This window comes from Silurus meridionalis, chromosome 5 (assembly GCF_014805685.1).
Source record: "Silurus meridionalis isolate SWU-2019-XX chromosome 5, ASM1480568v1, whole genome shotgun sequence".
Classification (NCBI taxonomy): Eukaryota; Metazoa; Chordata; class Actinopteri; order Siluriformes; family Siluridae; genus Silurus; species Silurus meridionalis.
The window spans coordinates 10,926,760-10,945,701 of NC_060888.1; the positions used below are offsets into that span (position 1 = coordinate 10,926,760).

The 18,942-nt window shown below is 38.8% G+C and overlaps 1 protein-coding gene across 6 annotated transcripts in view; it reads right to left on the minus strand.

Annotated features, from left to right (window-relative positions):
• LOC124385965 (teneurin-1-like) overlaps positions 1-15,654 on the minus strand; it is a 269,690-nt gene extending 254,036 nt beyond the window's left edge. For all 6 annotated transcript variants that reach the window (XM_046849510.1, XM_046849505.1, XM_046849506.1 and 3 more), the window contains exon 1: positions 15,439-15,654. The gene's annotated coding sequence lies outside the window, so the exon portion shown is untranslated. The remainder of the gene's footprint in view (positions 1-15,438) is intronic.
• Between the last annotated feature and the right edge of the window lie 3,288 nt (positions 15,655-18,942).

Genomic DNA, 18,942 nt, shown 5'->3' on the forward strand with positions numbered 1-18,942 from the left:
AGGGTTTTACCTGCATTCTAGTGGTCATCGACCTCTCAAAGGCCTGCAGATTAGTTCCTCTCCGAGGCCTCCCCATGGCTCTGGAAACAGCAGAAGCGCTCTTCCACCATGTCTTCCGCAACTTTGGCCTCCCGGTGCTCTCAGTTCACCTCACATGTCTGGAGGGCGTTTTTCCAGCTACTGGGAGTCACCGTCAATCTGTCGTCCGGCTACCACCCCCAGTCAAACGGCCAAACCGAGCGGAAGATCCAAGAGCTGGGGAGGTACTTGAGGACGTATTGTCACCAAGGCCAGAGGGAGTGGAGCCGGTTTCTGCCTTGGGCGGAGTACGCGCAGAACTCGTTGCGCCAAGACACCACAGGACTCACACCCTTTCAATGCGTGTTAGGTTTTCAACCCCCACTGTTTCCATGGTCTGATGAGCCGTCCAATGTACCCGCGGTAGATCACTGGTTTCGGGAAAGTGAGAGGGAGACCCGGCGACATGCGGATGCACGACGGTTGGAGGCCCCTTCGTACAGCCCCGGAGATTGGGTTTGGCTGTCCACCAAGGACCTACGACTGCGTCTCCCCTGCAGGAAGCTGAGTCCCAGGTACATCGGACCCTTCAGGTTTGAAAGGCGGATCAACGAGGCGGCCTATCGGCTGGAACTCCCACCACGATACCGGATTCACCCCACCTTCCACGTGTCACTTCTCAAACCGTATACTCCATCTCCTGCCAAACGTGCCAGCGAGGTCAGGCCCCCTCCGCCTGAGGTACTGGAACAGCCCTCGGTCTACTCGGTACGGGAAGTGCTGAACTCTCGTCGTCGGGGCGGTGGCCTGGAGTATCTCGTGGACTGGGAGGGCTACGGCCCCGAGAAACGGTCATGGGTGGCGCGGCGGGACATACTGGATCCAGCGCTCCTGGAGGAATTCCACGCCACTTATCCGCTTTGTCCTGCGCCCCGGGGTCGGGGTCGTCCCAGGCGCAGGGTCAGGGCGTCGGGAGCCGCCCCTGGAGGGGGGGTACTGTCAGGGATCCACCAGCCACACCCTCGCCAACCCCTCCAATCACTCCAAGCAGCTCACCAACTTACTAATCATCCACACCTGGTCCAAATCAGTCACCACGCTATAAAGACCCTGTTTATCCACATGCTCATCGTCCGTTCTACAGCTTAGGCCTGCGAACATACAGGACTGCCCAAACTACTCCGTTTGGTTGTTGCTTAGCTTACTAGCTTCAGTGTGTTATTCTGTGCTTTCTGCCTTGCCCTTTTGTTTTGCCTTCGTTTGAATTCACTCGGTCTCCCGAACGTTCTTAGTGCCAGACAATTGCTCACAGATATTTTTTATAATTTTTGAGTTTTACACCCACCTGAACATTTTAACATTGAGGTTTAGTCTGTTTTAAAAAGTTCTGTACATTATGCAAATGATCACAAATTTATTTGACTGGGGTTAAGGGGTCTAAAAGAAAGTTATTATATACACAGTAACATAAAGTAACACACTCATGTAAGATACACAAACATGGATATCATCCCACAGTGGCCAGTTTAAATGAGATTGGAATAGATTGAATATATTACTCAAGTTCTATAAAGATCTCTTAATGTTAACCTTGTCAAATGCCTGCTAAAAGATTAGTCAATGCTGAATATGTTTAAATATATAGCTCATTAAATATGGTTGGCTGCATGTGAGGTGGTCATGTTTCTGAAGTATTTGATAGCTCATTAGAAATCTAGTGACTGATTAGTAGATTGATGCAGCATACAAATCTGCCCAAGCAGAATTCCAGTTCTTTTGCTAATTCTATTTGAAATAGTCCCCCCACCCCATGACCATAACTGAGCAGGCAACAATAGAACCTGAAGATAACTTATACAAATCATTTTAAATTAATATTATGACTCAAATTACAGCAGAATGATTGGAACAGCTTATGGCTAGTTAAATCAAACCACTTCAGACTTGCAATTCCTCAGAAACTACATCAGAACTTAACACTGCACTCTATTGACATTTATACACACATTTTTTTTTTAAATCTCCACAGAACAATAACACGAATATGCATTTCAGAATTATACAACCTGTCTTCAGTTACAGCTGTTTTAGTAAACATGTTCAATTCGAAATTATTAACTTCTGGTAATAATTGTAGTTTAAAACATTCTTAGAAATGTAAAACATTTTGTCAACATTACATGTTAATTTTAAAATTGATATACTCCGTTTTGTGTGGAAACCAATGAACACTGTAAATTGCATGGCTTACAAAGTGCAGAGGGACACCAATGTATAGCTGAAATAAACCATACTTTACCTACCTTTCAAGCTATGAAAAAAAACAATGACACGATACATGCAAATGAGTCTGGAGATATACTGTACATTATAATAATAAGAACAGTGCAGAAAAGTGGAATTCGATTTTTCTTTCCACATTCTGTGCTTGTGTATAGACTTAAAGGGCTTTTTTGTGTAAGCCAGGGATTTGGCTTCATCATTGGTCCAATAGTTTTAGATTGACAGCTCCTCTTTTAGTCAATCAATTGAAGAGGGTGGTTGACTTTAATCCAATGTGACTTATGGCTGCTTTGGCTAACTCGCACAGCTGTCTTTTCTACAATGTTTGGAACATTACTACAAATACTGTATACTGTTATGATGTCATATGTTCAGATGTATAAAAATTAGATGATTGTAAGTCGCTCTTGATAAGAGCATCTGCCAAATACTGTAAATGTAAAAAAATGGGATAAAGTAGGGATCTGTGAACAATGTCTGAAACACACAACATTGTGGAAATACTTTAAACAATATTAGAGCCGTAAAGGCAAAAAGATTTGGCACTGTCACTTTCATTTGGTTATTTAATTAAACCTGGCATTACCCCCTTTATATGTATTTTGCATTTTTTTTTTTCCCACACTTGTTTTCTGGTATATAATAATATATAAAAAAATTTGTAAGGTACTAATTTAAAAACACCATCAGCCGGCAAATGCGGAGGACGCACAGGTTATTGAACATAAATATATTGTTCGTGATAAATGACATGCAGATGGTGTGCGTTTTGTGAATGAAGTCCGTTCTGTGCATTTTAGCTTAATTTGAGAGTCAATATAAACTGTGTGGACCAACGAGGACCCTTAGCCCACCCCTGTCTTACATAAAACTGAAAAATTTGAAAATGCAACAGAAAGCACAGGGAAGAACCCATAAGCATTTATACAGCAAATCAGCAACATGATTTTGTAAGTGATACTGATAACTCATTCCTTCAGTTTTGTATATAGTTTTTAAAACATCACACTCGGGCTGCACGATTGCGATTGTCATGTTGCGTTTATTGTGGTCAATATTACGATAGCGATATAATAAATGGTTTAATGAGTACACTTGATTGGTTATTAACAAAATTGCACACAGATTAGTGATAATGATGAAATTTGTATTTGTACAACTATAAAGGCTTTCAAAATGAATATTTTTTTACAAAACGAAATAACATTTGCATTAATGTAAAAAATATTTTCCAAGGTACAGCTAAATTACATAAAACAATAAATAAATACATATAGATTTTTTTATAAAAATAACAATTAAAACATTTTGCCAAAACAAACAGGGAATGCCCTGCCATTGCCTGTGCCCATTTAGTTATTTACAGTATATCTTTACATACTTGAATTCAGGCAATTGTGCAAGGTAAAGGCATGACAATCAGAGAGTTTGCGCGGGTTATGCGTTGCGTCGATGAAAGACATGTGGGACCGTAAATGGGTGTGTGCCCCAGCGTAAGTACGAGGAATGAAAAGTGGCAGGGCAAAAGTGAAGAAAAATAAAAGAAAGCTCTGTCTGTCAAACCATCACCTGTCATTTCTTGCTTCCAACCCAGAACCAGTGAGATCTGTTACAGATTTGTCATATTACCACGTGATGTAGCAACTTTAATTCAGAAAATCCCACAGAGTTCCTCTCTCTGCTCAGTGTTGGTGATCTTAAAGCTAAAATATCGCTATATAACAGAGGTAGAGTTTTTTTGGTTCAGTGTCGGTCTGCTCGGCATCCATCACCTGGTCTCTACACTGCACACCGGAAAGTCACGTGACCACACGTGCACTGCCCAAACTGAGACTGTCTGGTCTATTTTGTTTTGTTGGCGCTGCATAAAATCTGCAAACTGTTCTCAGACAACATGTGTACACACCTGCACTTTTTAATTGTATAAAATTGGAACATTTGTCATCATATAATCGCACAAGCTGACATCGCGATTGCGATAAAATTAATTGTGCAGCACTACATCATGCTTATTATTTTTCGATCCGTGACTGCTGAAAAAAAGACTAGACTAGACATAGATACCTCATACAACCCCATTTCACTTTACTTTAACTTTTATAGAGTTGTTCATTTTAATGTGACAGTATTAAGTCATATCCCTATTTACATTTAAAAAAAGGTGGCAATTTTTTTTCCACATCATCAATGTTTAGCATCATTAATAATTAGATACCAGCAGATTGTTAGTGCTAACCAACATGAGCAATGTTATGCACCGATGTCTTTTTGCGTAATTTGACCAAACCTCTTATTAAAATCTAAAAACAACTATTTAACTACCAATGATTGCAACTTTAGCAAAGTTTGACAAGGTTTTCTCTTTTAGCTGGGTCTGCACCCCTGTTGCTTGACATATTAGTCTCCACCTTTCTTTTTCTAAATTTTTTTTTTTTGCATTTTTTATTTACTCTGCCAATTGTTTTGTTTACTCAGTACAATACTTTAGACAAAACATACATCAATAAAAGTAAAATTACATAGAATAAAGACTAGTACACAAAAAAACCTACTCAATTACAGCAATGCGATAAAATTTGCTGTAATTGAGCTGATTTTGAGCTACTTTCCACCACATTCCCTGACCCCCAAACCCCCGATGCTACTACGATTCCCTTCAAGTACCACAATTTATGTGAGGTTTTCAATAAAGCCTAGGCGCTATTCCAGAGGGTTGCTCCCAGGGGACCCTTGCCTTCCAGCAGACTATTTATCCTTTCTCACCCAGAAAGGAAAGAGGAAATGTGCATCAGCAACACTCCTGATGCCTGTATCACATGACCCACCTAGTCTTCCCAGGGTGCTAGGTTTTTTGCTTTGTGGCTAAGAAGGACAACACCATCTGACCGTGCACTGACTACTGTGGGTACTACATAATTACGATCAAGATTAAATACCCCTTTCACTCATCAACTGACTTCAAACCCCATCATGTTGTCACCATCACCACATAGCTCACCTTAGAAATGCCTGTCACCTGGTATGCAATAAGGACAAGCAAATATTTTATTCTTTCAGCCTCACCAATGCCAAAGCTATATTACAAGCACTGGTTAACAACGTGATCCAGGACTATTATTTTTGTTTAATGGTCTTTTGTTTAATGATTCAGTTAGCTAAAAGAGGAGGCAGCATACCACTTGAGAACATAGTAATTAAACCAATGATTTATTACCTTATATAAACATTATATTAATCCTTCTCTATGCAGCAAGTCTCTCTCACAGGTGAGAGTACAGGTGAGTTTTACTGTGCATAATTGTATTTATTTTGATTGTTGGAAATAAGGTTAGAGAGTGGTTCTGGTGTGCTTTGATTAGAAAATTCAAAGCTGTAAGTTCTCTGTCAATAATGAAGATGCAATTGCATTAAGTATCTGATAAAATATTAGATAGTCTGTTGCAGTTACATAAACTTTTTGGTTTGTTTTTGCTATAATGTTTGTACACTTGGGACACCAAAGAAGTGATTGGAAACATATTAAAATGAGTTGAAAAGAGTCTTAAATAAGTTATGAAATATAACTTGTGATAACTAAAATCAAATAGGATAGGTCTTGTTGTACTGTATGTGCCAGCTCGGCTGTGCAATGCCCTACTTTAAACACCTTGTATGAATAAGTCAAGACAGTGTGAGCCTCTCAGAATAGGTCACACACTTCCTGAGGTTTTGCACTGTAAGGCATGCAGCATCCAATAGATCCCCTCCCAGCAGCACAACAGCCGACAGCTAAGAGTCTGCTTAACATTGAGCAGTCTTGAGAGCAGACCAGTGCAAAAACACAACCCTTCCTCTGTAATATTTCAGGGATATTTTTAAACTTCAGTACATTTTTATGCCTTCACAGGAGGCTAAAATTTGCCAAATAATACCAGTTGTTTATATGCTAGAATTGCTGTTTTCTTTTAGTCCTTCAGGCACCTAATGGTTTATTTTTGCATTATTGTTACAAAGTACATGTATGCAATGCTCCTGATTTTACATACAGTGGAACCTCGGGTTACGAACGCCCCGGCATACGTATAATTCAGGTTACGAATCGCAGTTCATCAAAATTTTTGCCCCTGGTTCCAAAAAAAATTTCGGGATATGAACGCCGCGCGCCAAAAAATCGCAGGCAAGTTGGTTCTTTTCGTATTGCCACCCACGCTCTCCCACGCAGCTCAGTCACATCAGTTAGCATCCTGTGAATGACCAACTTGTCTTGCTATGGCTGATAGGGTCATCCCTTTGGCCTTCATCTGGACAACCTGCTGCCGGAGGCTTTCAGTCACTTTAGAACGGCCCACCATCTTGCAGAGTCAGTGAAACTGGAAGTTAAATAGGGGTTGACAGATAATCACGGAAATTAGCACCAGGTACCAGATTAACACCAATAACTGAGAGATATCTGAAAGTGTTCTCTAATTTTGATCAGTGTGTTTTTTGCAAAATAATGTTTTTTTTTTTTAATGCCTTAGTTATTTTGTGGAAAAGGTGTTCTGGTAGCATGGTATAGACAGGACAAAAACTCCCTTAACTGTTGAGCAGTGAAGATGACATTATTTCAGAATTGTTCAATTGTTTATAAATTGTTCTCTAACTTTGATCGCCAGTGTATATTTTTTTAACTGTAGCACTGCCTTGTCCTCAAAGGGATGTTTCGCTTAAGACTAATCTTACCCCATCACACTGCACTAAATTCCATTTGCCAATAGACTGCATCCTAAATGCATATCTTCTTCTTCTTTTGGTTTCTCCCATTAGGGGTCGCCATAGCGGATCATCCGTCTCTATACACCCCGGCCCTCTGCATCTGCCTCTTTCACCCCAACTACCTGCATGTCTTCACTCACCACATCCATTACCCCCCTCCTTAGTCTTCCTTCAGGGTACCTAAAGTCCTCCACCTTCTTCACCTCCTCTTCCTGCAACCGCACCACTCCACTGCCCTCCCTCTCATTCACACACATGTACTCTGTCTTACTCCTACTGACTTTCATTCCCCTTCTCTACAGCGTGTAACTCCACCTCTCTAGGCTTTTCTCAACCTGCTCCCTACTTTCACCACAAATAACAATATCATTCGCAAAAATATGGTCCATTGAGACTCCTGTCAGACCTCATCAGTCAACCTGTTCATCACCACTGCAAACAGGAAAGGGATCAGAGCCGATCCTTGATGCAGTCCAACCTTTACCTTGAACCAATTTGTAGTTTCTACTGCACACTTCACTGCTGTCACACTGTCCTCATACATGTCCTGCACCACCCTCACAGACTTCTCTTACACACCTCCCTTCCTCATACAATACCACAATTCCTTTCTCCGCACCCTGTCTTACGCTTTCTCTAAATACACAAACACACAATGCAACTCCTTCTGACCTTCACTATCCTTCACTATCAACATTCTTAAAGCAAATAATGTGTGTGGTGCTCTTTATCAGCAATAAACCGTACTGTTGCTCACAGATGTTCACCTTTTCTCTCAGCCTGGCTTCCACTACTCTTTTCTATAACTTCATGGTGTGACTGATCAACTTTATTCCCCTGTAGTTACTACAGGTCTGCACATCTCCCTTATTCTTAAAGATCGGTACCAGCACACCCCTTCTCCATTCCACAGGCATCCTCTCACCTTCCAAAATCAACCTGGTTAAAAACTCCACTGCCATCTCTCCTAAACATCTCCATGCTTCTACCAGTATTTCATCTGGTCCAACTGACTTTTCACTCTTTATTGTCTTAATCGCTGCTCTCATTTTAATATTATAATAGGAGAATTTAGCGTGAGAGTGGATAAGTAGGTGGAATACAGTACCCTAAGCTCCCACAGATGCTCGCAATGTTTGTATATTATCACAAATAGCAACAACAGATTGCCTAAATTATTATCAACCACAATTAATTCTGGCAACTTCTGATAAGAACAACACAGGCCAAATCACATCATTCATTTAATTCTCTGCCAATAACTGCTGAATCGCAAGCCAATGTAAGGGACACAATGTAGATTTATGTATACACACATATACAGTATTGTTCAAAATAATAGCAGTACAATGTGACTAACCAGAATAATCCAGGTTTTTAGTATATTTTTTATTGCTACGTGGCAAACAAGTTACCAGTTGGTGCAGTAGATTCTCAGAAAACAAACAAGACCCAGCATTCATGATATGCACGCTCTTAAGGCTGTGCAATTGGGCAATTAGTTGAAAGGGGTGTGTTAAAAAAAAATAGCAGTGTATGCCGTTGACTGTACAAACTCAAAACTATTTTCTAGGATTTAGCAATCCTGTGAATCACTAAACTAATATTTAGTTGTATGACCACAGTTTTTTAAAACTGCTTCACATCTGTGTGGCATGGAGTCAACCAACTTGTGGCACCTCTTAGCTGTTATTCCACTCCATGATTCTTTAACAACATTCCACAATTCATTTACATTTCTTGGTTTTGCTTCGGAAACAGCATTTTTGATATCACCCCACAAGTTCTCGATTGGATTAAGGTCCGGGGATTGGGCTGGCCACTCCATAACATTAATTTTGTTGGTTTGGAACCAAGGCTTTGCTCGTTTACTAGTGTGTTTGGGGTCATTGTCTTGTTGAAACAACCATTTCAAGGGCATGTCCTCTTCAGCATAAGGCAAAATGACCTCTTCAAGTATTTTGACATATGCAAACTGATCCATGATCCCTGGTATGCGATAAATAGGCCCAACACCATAGTAGGAGAAACATGCCCATATCATGATGCTTGCACCACCATGCTTCACTGTCCTATAAACTTTCCATTTCACTCTTGCACATACTATCTATCACAAATCACTCCTGCCTCTCTTCTCCACCAACTCCACCCTGCCTGCACTCTTTTATTCACTTCTCTAACACACTCTACATAACTTTGCTGTTAACCCCAATACTTAAACTTATCCACGTTTTAAAAGAACTGTTTCTTGATGCAATCCAACCTTCATCTTGAATCAGTCTGTCATTCCTACTGCACACTTCACTGCTGTCACACTGTCCTCATACACGTCCTGCACCACCCTCACATACTTCTCTGACACACCTCACTTCCTCATACAATACCACAACTCCTCTCTTGGCACCCTGTTGTAAGCTTTCTATAGATCCACAAACACACAATGCAACTTCTTCTGACATTCTCTATACTTCTACATCAACATTCTCAAAGCAAATATTGCGTCCATAGTGCTCTTCCTTCTCCATTCCTCAGGCATCCTCTCACCTTCCAAAATCTTGTTAAAAAATCTGGTTTAAAAGCTCCCCTGCCATCTCTCCTAAACATCTCCATGCTTCTACTAGTATGTCATCTGGTCCCACCAACTTTCCACTCTTTACCCTCTTAATTTCTGCTCTTACCATCTGCCCTTCCACATTCCTCTCCGTAAGACAATACCTACCCATCACCTCTGTTCCCTTCACCAACATGCCCATTAAAATTTGCCCCAAATCACTAATCCTTTTTTCCTAGGTACATTCTCCACCACTTTATCTAACTCACTCCAGAATTTTCCTTCTATTGCATCGCACAACTGACTTGTGGAACATAGGTATCGATGACATTTATCATCACCCCTTTAACTTCCAGCTTCACCTTCATCACTCTATCAGAAACTCTCTTCACCTCCACTACACTCTTACTGTACTCTTCCTTCAGGATCACCCCTACACCATTTCTCTTTTTATCCACACCACAATAGAACAGTTTAAAGCCACCTCCAATGTCCCTGGCCTTACTCCCTTTCCACTTTGTCTCCTGAAAACACAACATGTCTACCTTTCTCCTCTCCATCATATCAGCTACCTCTCCCCCCTTACCAGTCATAGTACCAACATTTAATGTGCCCACCCAAACCTTCACTCTCTTACACTTAACCTTTCCCTGCTGTCTCTGTCTCTTTCTCTACGCTGTTGACTAACAATACCTGTGGCGTTCGTTGGTAACCCGGGCCTCAAATTCTGGTTTGTGATCCGCATATTCGATTTGGCACATGTTTTACGCTGGATGCCCTTCCTAACACAACCCTTCCCATTTTTTCGGGCTTGGGACCAGCACTAGGAGGGCACTGGCTTGTGCATCCGTAATGGCTAGGTTATACTGTAAAACTTTCTTTCGGCTTCTCCCGTTAGGGGTCGCCACAGCGGATCCTCCGCACGTTTGATTTGGCACGTTTTTACACTGAATGAACTTCCTAACGCAACCCTCCCCATTTATCCGGGCTTGGGACTGGCACTGAAAGTGGCTGGGGTTGGTTCCCTGACCGGGGATCGAACCCAGGCCGCAGCGGTGAGAGTGCCGCATCCTAACCACTAGACCACCAGGAAGGCTAGGTTATACTGTATTCTGCCTATATATACAGAGAGATAGATAAAAGTGTACCTAAAAAAAAAAATGCAAAATTACAGAGTTTAACTATCTGTAATCTTGACATTTTAAAGCTTATAGTAGCTGCTTGTTGAGAAGTGCACGGGGGATTTTTTCTTTGAACAAATTCTCTCATGCTGGGTTGTTTCCTTCTGTTGAAAAAATAAAAAAAAACAGCATTTGAGTATGCAAGGTGAAGCAATTTGTGTAAATCAATATTTGTATTGTATTACAAATGGCAAGTTGACAACCATGCCTGAAAAAAATCTATATAAAATAGATATTTTGTTATATTTGTGACGATAGAACATATAATTAATAAAATGTTAAATAATTAAATAATATATGCATAAATTAAATATACAAACATTGAAACCAAGCATTCAAACATAGTTAAGCAGCAGTAAATCACGTCTGAAAATAGACAATTTAACTGTTGTTGTAGTAGTAAATGCTATTAAAAAATAAATGAATGGAGAAACGCAGCAAGCTAACAGATTTGAAAAAAAAAAAATAAACGAAAAAATATGCATTGGTGTACCACAACAGTGACAAAAAATGTAATCGTTTACTGCTGTTGTTATTTGCTGCTTTCAGATTTAGTGTTTGTTCACACAGTATTAATTGAATCCATTACAATGTCGTGAGCGAGGTAATTGTGCAACCTGATGCTCGTGAGTCACGACAGAAAAGATCCAGTGCGACTGTCCCGAAGTTAGCAAACAAACAGTTTACACAATAGTACTTCATTAAACTATAACATTTTCACATAATAAGGACTATAGAGTTTTAGCTTACCGTGCTGATGTTTCACCTTCATCCATGACACCAGTGTGTTTTCTTTTCTTGTGCTTGTGCATCCCTCAGCTTTGAATAACTTCCAGTTTGCGTTTAATATACTGTAAAATGCTCCCATGCCTTGGATTGGGATGCACACATTTTCCTGCTGCTGGTTGACCTGTACTAGAGACCTGCACTCCCGCAGGACCCGACGCAAACGAGTGCAGCGCAGGACAAGATTTGATCGGTAAATATGTGTGAGGGCTGTAAAATACTCATGTGTGTGCAGTTTGAGAGAGAATAAAATCATTTGTGGGACTCCCGCAAAAATGGTCTTAAAAATATTTTCAAAAAATTAACTACTGCACAAAAGCAACAATGGCAACTAAAATACAATAAAATGATTTACAGGCACAAGGTCCAAAGTGTGGTTCATATGTGTTACACTACTAGAGTACACCAAGGCAAAATGTCTGAAGTGCTAGACAGAGGAGAATCGCTGAGTGCTACAGATATCAATTCATTATTAAAGAAAGGAACATACAACACAACAAAAACTTGATTTTATGAGATATCATTTCAGTTGATGTTCCAATTTCTCAAAAGTTCCTTGCTCATGTCCATTTTCCCCATTTACAAGTCAAACTCAAATAAAATGTAAAATGTTTGTTAATTTAAAAAAAAAATTATTCATATTTAAAAGGGAAGCAAGCAGGAGCGGGATAAACTTTAAATATTGCGCGAGAACATTTTTGTGGGAGCGGGACAGAACCTTTGCGGGAGTGGGACAGATAAATTTGCAGGCGGCTGTGTTATCTTGCCGTCACGCTAAACCGTAACTTGAGGAGCCCAACTAATTGATAACAGCATAAGTTGACAATGAATTTCATTATCGATTATTATCGATTAGTTGTTGCAGCCCTAATATAGATAGATAGTGTCCATTTGTCTTGATGAGGAGTACCAAGAAAATTGTGTCTTGCCTACAGTCAATCATGATTTGGGGCTACATGAGTGTTGCTGGTACTGGGATGCTGAGGGAAGCATGGATTCCATCATGTACTGTGACATTCTAAAGCAGAACATGATGCCCGCCCTTTAGAAACTGGGCTGAACGGCAGTTTTTCAAAATAATAATGACCACAATCATAAATAAATAAAAAAATATTGATTTGCCTATTGGTGCTGACAGGAACTCAATCTTCCAGCAACCACCATGAATCAAAAACATGGCCATTACAGTTGCCACAGCCTACTGCGCTCACAATTGCCAAGCTACTAATTGAGCACAGGTGTTATTGCTCACACATCTACACACACAGACTGCACACGTAATATTTTTGCCCAGTTTCACAGACTCTACCATGCCATTTTTTTTCTGTTGTTTTCAAAAATGTATTTTCCATTCCATTTTTTTTTTGTTAAGTCACATTTATCCCAGTCTTTCCATCACCTGACCTTGTTCTGTTTTTCTACTGTTATTTAGAATTGTGGATTTTGCCTAGTTTTCAGAAAGAAATATTGTCCCTGCACCAGCCACCATTCCATCTCGTCATTCCTGTCAAATAGCAAATACTAAATGAGGCTGCACAATGTACATCGCGCAATTCTAGGCTGCACAGAAAGAATAAAACCTTTTTATTATATACTGTTTTATTACCATTTTATTGACTTTTGCACTCCGGTGTTTTGAAAAATGACCAATTCTGGATGACCATTTCCAGATGTTCTATGCCAATTTCCCGTACTTGTTTCAGTCACAGTTTTTTCTATGCATTGATAAATTAAGACTATTTTCCTGCTATTAAGACTATTAAGACTGTTTTTGCTAGCCCTGGCAAAAACAACTACAAAACCAAAATTGCTGGCAAATTTCTTGGAAAACAGGAAAAGACCAAATCATGAGACAGCAGAAGATTCCACGACTGTCAGTTAAAAAAGCTACATTTAAAATACCAAGAGTCCTATTTAAAATGTGAGTTCATTGCAACGTGAGTCTCATGATCTATGCCCGCACTGTACATTTTTTGACTAAGTGATCCTACCGATTCTGCACTATTGTGCACTTTTGTTTAGTACATTTAACTCCACACAGAGCGAGTGAGAATAATAATGAGTAAATAAAGTAAATAAGCAAATAAAAAGTACTTCTCCGATTACTCGATTAATCAATGTAATAATCTTTAGAATACTCAAGTATTAAAGTAATCGATAGCAGCAGCCTTAAAATGTAACCAATTCGTAAAACCATGCTTAAAATAGTCCTCTGTGTCTAACAATCTGCTTTGGAGGAGACAGAACAGAATTGTGGGAAAAAAATTTAATTTGCAAGAAATAAAGTCAGAACTGTAAGAAATAAAGTCATAATTAACTTTTTTATGTGGCTGAAACAGGATTTCATAATAAAGTATGTTTTAGGTTACATAGTAAACTTGTGCATCAGAAATGTGTTATGAGAGAGAAAGTAGTATTACAACTGCATTAAAAACCCTATTATCATTACCCATAGCCCAGGTTCCATTCCATTTAAGTCCACTTCAATAGCCCTTGACAAAAAATATGGAGTAGAGAGGAAGGATGACAGTAAAAGGCCAAACTCTGAGGATGAGCATCAAAAGGAAATTTGCTTAAGATCAACCATAAAGGGGGGCATATAGACTCGTCTTCCTTTTTCATCTTTAGTATGCAAAAATCTTCATCTTGCTGAAACTCTTGATGCAGCTACATGACCGAATATTCATGTGTCATATGTCCTGAAGTTTTTTTTTTTTAAGAAAATTCCATTCTGTTAGTTGACTTTTCTGTTAGTTGATTTTCAGGTTTTTTTCAAATAAGTACAAGATCAAATCTTTTCCTTTCATCAGTGGATTGTTTTTTGTTTGTTTTTTAATAAAAAATTATATATATATATATATATATATATATATATATATATATATATATATATATATATAGACTATAATGTTGGCTTATCTGTAACACCCATAGGCTATCACCCATATGTATGTATGCCCATATATATCATGTTCATTTGAGATTTTCCTAAAAAAAAAATCTAACTAAAATATTAGTGGGATCAACAAGATCAAACTTGGCCAATGTGTATCACTGGATTGCGAAAAATTTATATATTTTTGTGTTTTTACTTGAGCTATGAACTCCTCCAAAGAAGTTAAATATTTAAATAGGTAGTAATATCTAGTTTTAGGTTTTAACAATCTTTCACGATGTCCAATTTTGTCCGAATACAATTCAACATCTCGAGCGCCAAAGACACCTGCAGCTTCACCTACAAGTCAGCTGGACCTAACCACTAATACACTATTGTACATATCTAAATAGTAATCGCGTGTAAAACTGAATAAGAGCAAACATAATGTTAGTTCATGAATGTATTTCAAGCAACCTGTCAAATTTTCCCAATTTATTAGTCATGAGCAGGCCTCTAAAGCAAGAATACTGTACCTTTTTCTCGTCACTTAACATTGCACAGTACTGTAGAATAGGTGTGTCTCAGAACATGCAACTCCGTCTGGGCATGAAACCACGAACCGCAACACTAATTCGCCGGAATAAGTATCACAGATGTTGGCGTTTCAGCTGCTTGAACAACGATCAGGTAACATAGCATTTAGCCTTTCTCCTGTTTTTAGCATCTTATATTCTCATTATTAGGGATAATCTCGCCGAAATCTCAAACATCAAATCAAAATGTAAATGTTTCTGCGCGGTCTTGAGCTAGACCAAGCGCGTAGCTGAGCTGATTATGTGCTGTCATTTACTAGAGAACCCATTAAGAGACGTTTTTCTTTTTTTACCTCCATCCATGTACAGCTACAGTATACGGATATTTGTACTACAGATAATGACATGGTGTCTCACACGTGACATGCACGCGTTGCAAACATTGATAACCATAGAAATTAAAATCGGCAATACCTGTGTTCGGTGTGTTGCCCAAACAGGTTAGTTCCATTCCGTTTGGTTCGCACTTTTAATCACTGTATAAATTCCCAGGAGACAAGGGCTTTATTTAGCCATCTAAGCCTCTTCAAATAAGATGAACACAATGGCAATTGGTTAGAGGACTGAAGTTAGACAGAAATTCGTTCAGAATTTCCATCTCCTCTCCTTCATCCTCAAACAGAGCGCAAGTATTCGAGACAAACCTCTCACATACTCGCTATATCAGCATCTCTGGACCGTACCACTAGCTCAGACGCAGGGGGAAGATGATCCTCTCGGCTTTACGCGCACGAATGTTTTCCCAAATGGATTTACAGGACAGTGCACTGCCAACAATTAAAACTTTTATACTTCAACTAATGTATAAGCTTCAGTATTTAGAATTTTATAGAGCACAAATACAATTAAAAGGTTATTCTTCACATTAATTTTTTTCCATAGTAAAACAAATTACATGCCCCATACTTTATCATGGACATATGAGTCCATTTAAAGATTACATTTTACTTATAAAATCACTATTGAGTAAAAATGAAAGTAGAGCCATGTACCTTTGTAGCACTTTTAAATCTCTCTCTCTCTTTTAAAACAATATTAAAATTTGATATAGTACATTTGCTGTTGTTCTAACTACTATTGATCACAGGGTGTGTGTGTGTGTGTGTGTGTGTGTGTGTGTGTCTGTGTCCTGAATCTACTTTGCTTAGATGACAAGACAGTCTAGTCATTTTGTCATCCATTCACATAAATCACTGGAAATGTAATATCATTAAGTCACTTACCATCATTATTCTGCAGCTTGTGAAACATCACTTACTCTATCACATCTTATTATCAGCATTGTATTTATTTGCTTTTCAAATATTGTACACCAACATTTTGGTTTTTGGAGTGTGAAACTTAATGAAACATGAAAATGCTAGAGTAAATCATATTCATAGAAGTATCATTTGTGCACAGGATATATTCGATTTTAACATGCTTTAAATTTGCTATGCTTGACTTGACTTAAATATTGACAGTTTTTGTTAATTTAGTTTAATATACTAAAGAGAATGTGTCATCAGAATGAAGGGTAAGATGTGTTCATTTGCTGTGCCTGTACACTGTAGCGTCTGGCACAGGTCATTTAGACTTCATGTCCCAGGCATTCCTTTTAACCTATGACATCTACATCTCAATCAAAAGGTGAAACTTTTATTGGGGTGGTGTATAAGTAAAGTGTCACACTCCCCCCGGAAGACTGATAACACAAGCCAGTCTCTATACCACACACACACACACACACACACACACACACACACACATACACACACCACCCCGAAAACCAGATAACCCCCCTGGCCTCTCTGGTTGAATTCACAGCGACCCTCAGACCATAAAACAATTCACTCTCGGAACTCGGCCCCAGTACGTCTGTTTGTGACACACACACATATGCAGACACACACACACCGAAAGGGAGCATTCTTTTATTAATTAAATAATAAATAGAATGTCCCATTTCACATGATACAAACATACATCTTGTTTGTATCTTCTACTATAAATAAAGCAAGTGTTTAACTCTACATCAATAATATTCAAACCTTAAAATGTTTAGTAATATAACTCTGTGTTAAATGTTGTTTCTTTTCTTCTTAAGGCTTGATTGACTTAGAATTATCTGTTCTTTACTTTCCTGACAACGGTGCATTTTATTTATCAGAATACAACATTGTATTAACATCAGTTAATTACTGATCTCTGTAAGTTAATGTACCTCTGCCTCATACTGTCATTCCCTTTCATGTTTAGTATCCAAATGACCGCAAAATTATCTGTTTCTTTATTTTTCAAATAATGGTACATTTTATCATAAAATGTACCATACCGTCTTAATTCACTTTGAATAAAACTTTAAAGTCCTCCAAAAGCAAGTATAGCCCGGAAACCATGCCCACAGATGCATGAACAAAGGAAGTTTTTCCCTCCAAAATTTCAGGCCATAGCATTGGCCATTCCCCCAAAGATGGGTGGGGTTCAGGACCTTTAAAACATCTTAAACCCAACTAATCATAGGTCCAGTCAGAGTGCAGTCGGGTCCAGTCAGAGATCAGTCAAGAGAGCAACTCGCTCACTCGGCTCGACCGGAAGGCTCGGACCCCGGGGCCCGGCGTCTGGGGCCCGATGGCCTGGAGAGTCGGACGCTCAACAGCTCAGCAGCGACTCTTCGGGATGAGATCTCAAATCTCTTTTGAGATCTTCCAGCAAGCTTTATCTTCAAAACACCAACTGCTCTGATCTTCAGGAGAAGCTGGAAATACATCTGACTCCATCCTAACCGACTCGTCCAAGATTCTTTTGTCTACCGCATCCAGACTCTTGTGCAACAAGTCAATGCAAGTAACCGGTTTACCAACTAATTTAGATGCGTGTTAAGTTTGAGCCCCTAAATATTAAGGCGAATTTAAATTTCCGTGACGATTTCTCAGTTAGGATGTGATTAATTTGAAGTAAGCTGCCCTTTCCTCCTTTTACCTCCTTATTCTTTTCCCTTCCTCCTTTCATAATTTCAACTTTCGTTTATTTTATTTTATTTTAATTTTATTTTCTTTATTTCTTTTTGTTTGTTTGTTTGTGTAGTTAGTTTTATGTTGTGTTTGTCTCATTCATTAAACGCCGTATTTTTCATAAGTGATCGTCTCTGAGTATGTTCCATAAATGCAAGTTCCTGCAAACATTAGGTCTGAACTACATGCTCTATTTAATTAATTTAATTTACGGTATAAAGTAAAAGGGGGTTACGTCTTTCTTGGCCAGGGAGATACCTCTTTTATAGAATTAATATAAAATTATACTGTCTGTTTGCCGGACGAACAGACAAATAAGTGTAATGTTAATTCCATTACCGTCAATTCAACTTAATTTAAATATTTAGGAGTAACTATAACACGTTATAATTACTTATAAATATTCCCTTTTCTTTGCGAGCTAAATTCGCTACATATAATGGTGGAGAATGCGGGCAGACTGTGCTTCCAACTATATACTCAATTTATCTGTATTATAAGTTTGTCCCTCTTATCCCCCAGTCGCTACAACACTCATATTAAGTTAATTAATTTCTCCATTCATAACTTGACACAAAGTCTAAGCAAAGCACCCCGGTGTAATAAAAGTCCTTCTTGTCAATTTTAGTATGAATCAATTAATATTAATCACTTCTGATATAAATGATAATTTATTAATAGTTATTTTATGTATTTAATATTGGCTGCATATGTAGTAGAAAAATGTATTTATGATATGTACCACAAGAAACCACTGGTGTGGATTTAATATTTCCTCCTTGCTCAAGCTGATATTGCACATGAGCAATACAATACATTTAAGGTCAAGTTTAGTATGATATGTACATGGCACTCCTCTGTTGTACTGAAACTCTACCCTGCTGTATAGCAGAGACAGCTGTTGTTGATGTGTACTTTTATTTTA